This window comes from Cebus imitator, unplaced genomic scaffold, assembly GCF_001604975.1.
Source record: "Cebus imitator isolate Cc_AM_T3 unplaced genomic scaffold, Cebus_imitator-1.0 Scaffold184, whole genome shotgun sequence".
Classification (NCBI taxonomy): domain Eukaryota; kingdom Metazoa; phylum Chordata; class Mammalia; order Primates; family Cebidae; genus Cebus; species Cebus imitator.
The window spans coordinates 1478682-1489797 of record NW_016107499.1 but is presented as its reverse complement, the minus strand read 5'-3'; the positions used below and the strand labels follow the sequence as shown (position 1 = coordinate 1489797).

The window sequence follows — 11116 nt, the reverse complement described above, 5'->3', positions numbered from 1 at the left end:
TGATATGTTTGCTTGTTGTACACATCACATTCTTGTTTCTTGTTCATTTTAGGATTTATTTTCTGAAGACCAACTTAAATGTCCATTACATATTATGGAAGAAGAAGAACAAGCTAAATCATTTGCTCTAGCTTATGTGGAAATATTGCAAAATGAGAACAATTTTGAAATGAATGTTAGGGAGAGAAGCATGATGGTTAATTTTGTCATGTGACAGAAAATAAGCCAATGTTTCATTTTCTTTCAATAATGTTCACTAAGGAAATTATTCAGTAAACTTTAGAAATATTTTACATTAATTACAGAGCAGGATGTTAGAATAGAAAAATGTTGGTTGCAATGTATCAGCTGTTGGTTGATTAACTTGGGTTTAGCAAAATTTTGGTGAGGAGGAAGACTAGGAGACAATTTTTCAAGGGTCACAGTGAAATATTTTTAGTCTTTCAGGGACTTTTACATTCATTGCTCTTTACCAAAATTCACCTCTGGAAAAATATCATAATGCCTAATATCGAGAATGTCAATTGTCATCTTTAGCCAGGTTTCCAAAACAAAAGAGGTCCATGATTATAGGAAATCCTTGAGTTTCATGTGGATCATCAGCTTCTGGTTTGCTTTTGCTTTGTTTTGTTTTGTTTTCTGGTAAATTCATTCATCACATAGTGGCTATATAGAAGCACTTTGGCTCTAGACAAGGACGATATGGAACTGTAATGTCAAGAAACACAAGAAGTAGATAATTAATCAGCCTTGATGTGTTCTCTTTACCAACACTGACTTTTTTAAACTCCAGCCTGAAAAAACCCTTCCATCTCAACTTCTCAAGCTACAAAGTGGCACAGTGGCCAGTTTCCAAGCTTACTTATCTTTCTGTTTTAGTAACAAGGATTAGCTTTTGGAAACAAAATCAATGGAAACAAAGAGAAATGTCTTAATTTTTTCATTTTTGATAATTAAAAGCCTATAATTATAATCTTTAGAAAATGACTAAAGATAGCTGTTTTTAAAGGATGGGAGGGAAAGAGAGAAGAAAGAGAAAACAAAGGGTGAAATAATTAGTGGCTCCAGGCATTCAGCCTCCCGTCTGGAGATCTCTGAAGTCTGAAAATCTGATATTTGATCTACGTTTCTTGGACAGGCTGAATTCTTTGTGATGTTATCTGCTTCTAGAGAATTACAGAAATATGTGCTTTTAAACATAAATATGAAATTACTAGTAACGAATACAGTCATTTCCAGTTAGGTTCAAGAGCATTTGTAGGTGGTTTTCCTTTGGTTAAGCTGCCTGGATCTGTGGTCTACAAACATTTTGGTTTGTATATTGCAATAAACCTAAGATGACAATTGGTTACTCAGGTGTAAATGTTAGCCTTACTGGCTAAGGGCTTAGAGAATGATAACTTATGATTTCCAGTAAGTTAATTTCTGATAGCCAAGGCAGCAAAATATAATATCTAGGTGATGACAGTTAATCCTTCAAATAATTTTCCAACCTTTATTATTATTTTTTATTTTTGATAGCATATGATGAATGCAATAGAGTTTCTGGATGATGAGCAGTATCATGAAAAGCTATTTGAAATTTCTGCAAAATGAGCATTTCTGTCTCTGGATAAAGACAATCATAATAGCCTAAGTTGAAAATACAAAGCCTAGAATGGTGAGTGTTGTTTTAATTTGTTTGTTTGATTTCATTTCTCTTTGTTAATGTAGTAGCCGTTTAGCAGAGAAAAACTTTTGGCCATCCAGAAAATAGACAATTGTAAAAATATATTCATATCCATTTCAAGGAGGTGACTGGATGAACACCATTTCTAAATATTCAAATAGACATTAAGGCTTTGGTTTCTACCTATACCTACCTTTGCAGATTTGCTTGGAGTATAATTTTTGCACATGAAACATGTGCCAGAAATATCTCAGCAGTTTTGAGTAAAACTGTCCTACTTATTATAATAGTTTTAAAATTTCAGCTCATTTGTCTTTGCCATGATCAAAATTAATAGTTAATGGTTATATTAATAAATTATGTTATAGTTATTTCAATAAATCATCTTAATTAATGGTATTACGTTATAATCACTGATTATTGTGGGAGGAAGATATTTTATAAACAGAATGACATGAACAAGTTTCTGTAACAATTGGATTCATATTAGAAAACAAATTCTGCTTTGTCACTGATAATACCTGGTAGTCAAATGTTTTAAAATTTATAAAAAATTATTTTATAGATAACCTGAGGGTTTCAATATATCTTTTATGGGAACAGAATTCAACCCATAACAACAGTCTACCCTCTGGCCCCACAAAATTCATGTCCCTCCTGCATGGAAAATTTGTTCACCCCATCTTGGCACCTCCAAAAGTTTTAACCCACTCCAGCATCAACTCTAAGAAGTCCAAATCTCATCTATATATAATCGGCTAAAAAAAGTCCCAAATCTTATCATCAAACCATCTAAATCAGTTATAGGTGAGACTTTGGTTATGATTTATCCTGCAGCAACAACCTTTTGGATCTCTGAGTCTGTGTAACCAGAAAACAAGTAATATACTCACACAATGCAATGGTGGCAAAGTCATAGGATAGACCTTCCCATTCCAAAATTGAAAAATAGGAGAAAAAGGGGTCTCAGGTCCCAAGAAAGTCCAAAAACCAGCAGGGCAAATTTCATTAGATTCCAAGGCTTCATTCTAAGCCTCTGTGGTTCAATGCTTTGTCCTCTGGGCCCTCTTGGGGTCACAAGAGAGACAACTCTAGTCCCCTGCTCAAAGGTGTTCTATCAGTTCAGGTGTCTGCCTCCATGGCCCTACCATCAGAATCATTCTTCATTAATCTCATCCTATCTCTATCACTTTCAGTCCAAGTGATAAGGACAGGAACCAGATAAATTTTAGCAGAAAAGTGGTGGGTCTTTGGTGAAAACCCCACCCACAAGCTAGAAAGCCTGAAACTGCAGCCCAAAATGAGAACTTATATCCCTGTTTTCCTGCTTGACTGTTGCCTTTTCCTAAATGACTCATGGCCTTGTCTCACCTCATCCTGTGTTTATAAAGACCCCAGACTCAGCTGGCAGAGAGGAGAAGGAGCTGGATGTAGGGACCATGGCTGGATGTTGGAGAGAAGTGGCTTGACTTCAGAGAGACAGCTTGACAGCATAACTTTGGAGAAGAATCCAGCTAGAGATGGCTGGGCTTCAGGGGAAGATTTCTTTCCTGCCCTACCCCCTTATTCTGCTCCCCTTCCCTCTGAAAGCCACTTTAACTGGTAACACAATTCCCCACATTTACCATCCTTCAGTTCATTTGGGCAACCTCCTTTTTCCTGGACATCAGACAAGAGCTTGGCATCCATGAGCATGGATGCAAAGGGCTTACTGAGCTGTTAACACTTAAGTGATTTGCAGATAGCAGAGCTAAAATAGCACCATAACACACCCTCTGGGGCTTTGGGAGTCACAGGCAGACTGCCTGAACAGGGCTTTCATGGAGTTTGCTCCTGCCAGTGCCCAAAAGTGCTCACTCTGGTTTCTGCACCCACTCACCTGCATGCTCCCTCCCATAAGGAGTGGAATGCAGCAGCCCCTGTGAGTAGAATTTGATCTCATAGGCACCAAAATGGGCAGCCAGTTCCAGTGTTCATGCACTCCAGTTCGTGCCTCATTTGCTTGTTTGCTCCCTCCCATGAGCGGTTGAGAGTGGCAGGCTCAGTAAACAAGGCACTCCTGTTGTGAGTCCTGCAAAGGGGTCTAGCAAACATCCTACTTCACAAGTTGGCAGTGTTTCTGCTGGTATAATTCTTAAAGAACCTTTTCTGTCTTCTGAGTAATTCATGGGAATCTAAACATTAAACAAGACCTACATACCTTTCTAGATAATCACACCTCTTTTCCTGTATCTAGATGAATGAATTATTGGATAAATGAGTAATTGTATTAATCAGAGTTCTCTAGATAGACGGAACAAATAGAATATATGCATATATGAAAAGGAGTTTACTGAGGATAATTAACACAATTACAAGGTAAAGTTCTATGATAGTCCGTCTGCAAGCTGAGGAGCAAGGAGGCCAGTAGTGGCTGAGTCCAAGTCCCAAAGCTTCAAAGGTAGGGAAGCTGACAGTGCAGCCTTCAGTTTGTGGTGAAAGGCCTGAGAACCCTTGGAAAACCACTGGTGTATGTCCAAGAGTCCAAAGGCTGAAGAACTGGGAGTTTCATGTTTGAGGGTAGAAAGCATCCAGCACAGGAAAAAGATGAAGACTAGGAGACTTAGCAACTCAGTTAATTCCACTTTCTTCCACCTGCTTTTACTAGCCAGGCTGGCAGCAAATTGGATGGTGCCCACTCACATTGAGGGTGGGTCTTTCTCTCCCAGTTCACTGATTGATTCCAAATGTTAGTAACCTCTGACAACACCCTCACAAACACACGCAGAAACCATACTTTGCATCATTCAATCCAATCAAGTTGAGACTTAATATTAACAATCACAGTAATATACTCAATTTCTTCAGCACAGGTTGTCTAGACAGATTCTTGGCCCTGTTTCTATACCATTCTATCAGGATAGGATGAGAATTTTCCAAGTCATCAAGTGCTGTTTCCTTTCTGCTTAACAGATTATTCTGCAACTTGTATATTTCCTCTTGCATTTTACCATAAGCAGCAAAAAGAAACCAGACCATATCTTCCACACTTTTCTCAGATATATCCTCAATAAATATTCAAGTTTATCACTTACAAATTGTACCTTCCACAAACAGCGCAAAATATTTCAGCCAAGTCATCTGCCACTTTATAATAAGGACTGCTTTTTCTTCAGTTTCTAATATCATGGTCCTAATTTCCATCTCAGACTTCACCAGAAGTAGCCTTACTTATCTTATCATCTTAGAAAATATTACCATAAATGTTCACAAGAACTTTCTATGTAGCTGTCCTATCTCTGACTTTTCACTAGAATGTTCTTTCATGATTTCTACCAACAATCTCTTCAAGTCAGTCTATGCAAAAACCTTCAATAAAATACTCGTAAACTGATTGCAACAGCACATCAAAAAGCTTGTCCATCACAATCAAGTAGGCTTCATCCCAGGGATGCAAGGCTTGTTCAACTTATGCAAGTCTATAAACATAATCCACCACATAAACAGAACCAAAGACAAAAACCACATGATTATCTCAGTAGAATCAGAGAAGGCATTCAACAAAATTCAACTTTATCCCTTTATGCCAAAAACTCTGAAGAAACTAGGTATCGAAGGAACATGTCTCAAAATAATAAAAGCTATTTATGACAAACCTATAGCCAATATCATACTGAATGGGCAAAAACTGGAAGCACTCCTTTTGAAATCTGGCACTAGACAAGATTGCCCTCTCTCACCTCTCCTATTCAATATAGTATTGAAAATTCTAGCCAGAGCAATTAGGCAAGAAAAAAAAGTGTATTCAATTAGGAAAGGAGGAAATCAAATTGTATTTGCAGATGACATGATTGTATATTTAGAAGACCCTATCATCTCAGCCCAAAATCTCCTAAAACTGATAAGCAACTTCAGCAAAGTTTCAGGATACAAAATCAATGTGCAAAAATCACAAGTATTCGTATATAACAATAACAGACTAACAGAGAGCCAAATCATGAGTGAACTCCCATTCACAATTTTATTCTACAAAGAAAATAAAATACCTAGGAATACAACTAACAAAGGATGTAAAGGACCTCTTCAAAGAGAACTACAAACCACTGCTCAAGGAAATAAGAAGGGACACAAACAGATGGAGAAACATGCCATGCTCATGGTTAGAAGAATCAATATCATGAAAATGCCCATACTGCCCAAAGTAATTTATAGATTCAACATTATCTCCAACAAGCTACTAATGACCTTCTTCACGGAACTGGAAAAAAACCACCTTAAACTTCATATGGAACCAAAAAAGAGCCTGCATAGCCAAGACAATCCTGAACAAAAAGAACAAAGCCAAAGCCAAAGCCTGAGCAAAAAGAACAAAGCCAGGCTACCTGACTTCAAACTAGACTACAAAGCTACAGTAATCAAAACAGCATGGTACTGGTACCAAAATAGAGATATAGACTGATGGAACAGAACAGAGGCCTCGGAAGCAATGCCACACATCTGCCACCATCTGATATTTGACAAACCTGACAAAAACAAGCAATGGGGAAAGGATTCCCTATTTAATACGGTGTTAGGAAATCTGGCTAGCCATATGCAGAAAGCAGAAACTGGACCCCTTCCTGACACCTTACAATAAAATTAACTCCAGATGGATTAAAGACTTAAACATAAGACCTAACACCATAAAAAGCCTAGAAGAAAACCTAGGGAAAACCATTCAGGACATAGGCATAGGCAAGGACTTCATGACTAAAACATCAAAAGCATTGGCAACAAAAGCCAAAATAGACAAATGGGACCTAATCAAACTCCAGAGCTTCTGTACAGTAAAACAAATTATCATTGGAATGAACCAGCAACCAACAGAATGGGAAAAAAAATTTGTAATCTATCCATCTGACAAAGGGCTAATATCCAGAATCTACAAAGAACTAAAGTAGATTTACAAGAAAAAAACAAACTCATTCAAAAGTGGGTGAAGGACATGAACAGACACTTTTCAAAAGAAGACAGACATGAGGGCAACAAACATGAAAAAATGCTCATCATCATTGGTCATTAGAGAAATGCAAATCAAAACCGCACTGAGATACCATCTCATGCCAGTTAGAATGGTGATCATTAAAAAATCTGGAGACAACAGGTGCTGGAGAGGATATGGAGAAATAGGAACACTTTTACACTGTTGGTGGGAGTGTACATTAGTTCAACCATCGTAGAAGGCAGTGTGGCGATTCCTCAAGGACCTAGAAATAGAACTTCCATTTGACCCAGCAATCCCATTGCTGGTGTATACCCAAAGGATTATAAATCGTTCTATTATAAAGACACATGCACATATATGTTCATTGTGGCACTGTTTACAATAGCAGAGACCTGGAACCAACCCAAATGCCCATTGATGATAGATTGGACAAGGAAAATGTGGCACATACACACCATGGAATACTATGCAGCCATAAAAAACAGTGAGTTTGTGTCCTTTGTAGGTATTTAGATGAATCTGGCAACCATCATTCTCAGGAAACTGACACAAAACAGAAAATCAAACACCGCATGTTCTCACTCATAGGTGGGTATTGAACAATGAGAACACATGGACACAGGGAGGGGAGCATCACACACTGGGGTCTATTGTTGGGGCCAGGGGAGGCACAGCAGGGGGATGGGGAGGTTGGGGAGGGATAACATGGGGAGAAATGCCAGATGTAGGTGACAGGGGGATGGAGGCAACAAACCACATTGCCATATATGTACCTATGCAACAATCCTGCATGATCTGCACATGTGCCTCAGAACCTAAAGTACAATAAAATTAAAAGAAACAAGACCCTTCCACAGATTCTCAATCTTTTAAATTAAAAATCTTTTTCCAAATTCTCCATGCAAAAGCTCTCTGTGTTTTGTTTAACTGTTTGCTTCAACTACCATAACCTTTAATATTTTATCAAAATTGAACACATTCTAAAAGTTGTATATTACATTCTGCACCATTCAATATGCTTTCTTGGTCCTCTAGTTAATGTAAGCTACTTTTATTTTGTTTTTTCATAAGAGTGCTCTCAAAATATTTTTTTAAAGTTCTTTTTAATATAATGATTTTCATTTCATTTATGTATAATATGGGTGTATGTTTATGTGTGCATACATCCTTGAGAACAAGATATTACAAATAGGCTATCTAGAGACATTTTTATATGTAAGTGTGTATACATATATATATATATATATATATATGAATATATACATATATATACATGTATGTATACATATACTTCTTCTCAGAACCCCCCTTAGGGCAAACCCATTCCAGGCCTCTCTAGGTCAGTTGTGTTACTGCAAGATTCATATTATTAAACAACCAAGATTTATACATTGAAGGAAAGAAAATACAAGATTGAATACTTCAAGTGAGAATAGGAAATAATCAAATATTGCATTCCAGATCTGAAAAATAACTACATTCAAATTCTAAAACTGAAAAAGTACAATTATTATAATTTAAAACTCAATGAGTAGATGAAACACCAGATCTGATAAGTAATGAGAAATCGGTGAATTGAAGACAGATGAGAAGGAATAAAAACAAAGATGAGAAAACACCTAAAATGCATTTAAATCAGAATTTTAAAAAATGGGACTGTGGTCTGATTTGAAGAGATAACTAATAATTTTTTTAAAATAATGAACTACATAAATTACATTCAAAATCCCCTCAAAACCTCATGAAAATAAAAATGTAAAATTGAATGTAAATATTATAAAACAAAAGAAAGAGAGATCTATAAACTAGCCAGCAAGGTGGGAAAAGGGGTTTAGTTTAGGTTCAAAGAAGAAACAATCATATTTTATAATTGAGAATGAAAGTTGAGTTTTACACAAAAATTTTGAAAACTGAAGGTGATTGATTGATACATTCATAGTAATAGAATGCCAAGAGAAGGTGGTGAGGATATTCTGCCCAGGTCAGGTAATAACTGTGTTCACTGTCTGTAATGAATTTAAAGCTATCACAAAAAAGTGAGTAAAAGCAAATCTGCTTTTTATTATCACCATATACTGGAAATTCTAAAAATTGTCAATGATAAAATGTACTTTCTGGCCTGAGTTAACTATTTTCATTCTCCCCACATTTTCATAGAGTTGATGAAAAATAGGCATCAATTTAAAATTCTATGCTCTATAAAAATACTCTTTAAGAAGGAAAGTCTGTCACTTGCAGTGGCTCATGCCTGTAATCCCAACACTTTGGGAGGATGAAGGGGAAGAATTTCCTGAAGCCAGGAATTTGAAACTAGCCTTGGCAATACAGTGAGGGCCCATCTCTAAAAATATTCAAAAGTAGCCAAATGTTATTGCGTTTGCCTGTAGTCCTAGCTACTTGGGAAACTGAGACAGGAGGATTACCTTAGTCCAGGAGCTCATGGCTGCAGTGAGCTGATTGTACCATTAAACTCCAGACTAGAAAACAGAGTGAGACACAATCTCTAAGGAAAAAAAAGGGGGCAGAGAGAAAGAATGTAGGTAAACCCCATGAACCCCTAGTCATTTTTGTATATTGACCTTATTTCCTGCAAACTTGCTAAACTCACTTAAATCTAGTAGTTTTTTTTTGATAAATTCTATAACATTTTCTGCAAAATAGGACAGTTTTTCTTTTCTCATAATGCCTTTCGTTTATTTTCTTTGTTTTACTACACTTGCTAAATAGTTTCAGTAAAGTTTGAAGAGAAATGACATATTGAAATCCTTGACTATTCCCTGATCTTAGGTGGAAAATATTCAGTACTGACTAAATAGAGTGCTAATTGTAAGAGTTTCACAGTTGCTTTGTAGCTATTTGAAGAAGATTCCTTCCAAGATTGCCCCTCCAAAAACAAACCATAATCTGACAATATCAAATACTGGCAAGGATATAGTGCTTACACATTTATTGAGGAAGAATAAATTGGTATAACCTTTTTTGGGAAATTGTTTGGAATCCTGTAGTGACACTGAAAACAAGAAAGCCAGGTATGGTGGCATGGGTATGCAGTCCTAACTAATCAAGAGGCTGAGTCGGAGGATCACTTGAGCCCAGGAGGTAGAGGCACGGTGACCTATGATCGTGCCACTGCACTCCAATCTGGGTGATAGAGCGAGATTACATCTCTAAAAAAATTAAAGTTCAAATGAAACAATTTTCAAATCAAATTGTATGCACATATATACCAAAAGATATATATGACAAATATTGATAGCAACATATTTGTAAAAGACCCAAACTAGGAAACTTAAATATTCGTCCAAAGTTGTTAATCAGTGTATGTTTCCTCAATAAAATAATGTACAGAAATTAAAATGACGCAACTAGAGCCACAGTCATCAACATCAGTGAATCTTAAACAAACATGATGTTGGACAAATGAAACAAAACCCCAAAGCCTATATTTAGTATTATTAATCTGCGTAAAATTATCTCTAAGAACTGGCACAAGACAAGGATGCCCACTTTTACTACTCTTACTTAACATATAAGAGTACTGGAAGTCCTTGTCATAACAATCAGGTAAGAGAACAAAATGAAAAGCTTCAAAATTGGAAAACAGGAAGTCACTTATTCTTGTTACTGATAAGGCCTTATACCTAGAAAACTCAAAAGACTCCACTGAAAAAATCTTAGATTTGATAAATGAATTCAGGAAATTTTGGGGATACAAAATTAATGTATAGAAATTAGGATTTTTATATACAAATAATGATCTTGCTGAGTACCAAATCAAGATGACAATTTTATATATAATGCTACAAAGAAAACACTAGAAATATATTTAACCAAGGAGGTGACAAATCTTTATAAGGAGAACTACAAAACCAGATGAAAGGAACTGCAGATGACACAAAAAAAACGAACATCTCATGCTCATGGATGGGAAGAATCACTATCATTAAAATCATGATACTACAGTTTCAATGGAATTTCTACCAAATTACCAATGTCATTTTTCACAGAATTAGGAAAAAAATCGTAAAATTCATATGGAACTGAAAAGGAGCCTAAAAGTCAAAGCAATTCTAAGCAAAATCAAAAAAGCTGAAGACTTCACATTGCCTGACTTCCAATTATATTACAAGACTACAGTAGCCAAAACAACATGATACTGGTATAAAGATAGACTCAAAGATCAATAGAACAGAATAGAGAACCCAAAAATCTAGCCACATGCCAATATCCAACTGATTATTGACTAAGTCAACAAAAAATATACACTGTGGAAAGAACAATTCAATAAACAGTGCTGGAAAAATTGGATAGACACATTCAGAGAACAAAGCTGGAGATACACCTCCCTCAATATACAAAGATTAACACAAGATGAATTAAAAACCTAAATAAAAGACAGAAAACTGGAAAAATTTCAGGAAACACTCCTCTGGATATTTCCCTAGGCAAGGAATTTGTGACCAAGTCTTTGAAAGCAAATTTCA

The 11116-nt window shown here is 36.1% G+C and overlaps 1 long non-coding RNA gene across 1 annotated transcript in view; it reads left to right on the top strand.

The window, feature by feature from the left end:
• Nucleotides 1-1529: 1529 nt before the first annotated feature.
• The window catches only part of LOC119473783, a 30400-nt gene continuing 20813 nt past the window's right edge, over nt 1530-11116 (top strand). Inside the window, exon 1 of the long non-coding RNA XR_005203006.1 lies at nt 1530-1660. This is a non-coding gene — a long non-coding RNA (uncharacterized LOC119473783). The remainder of the gene's footprint in view (nt 1661-11116) is intronic.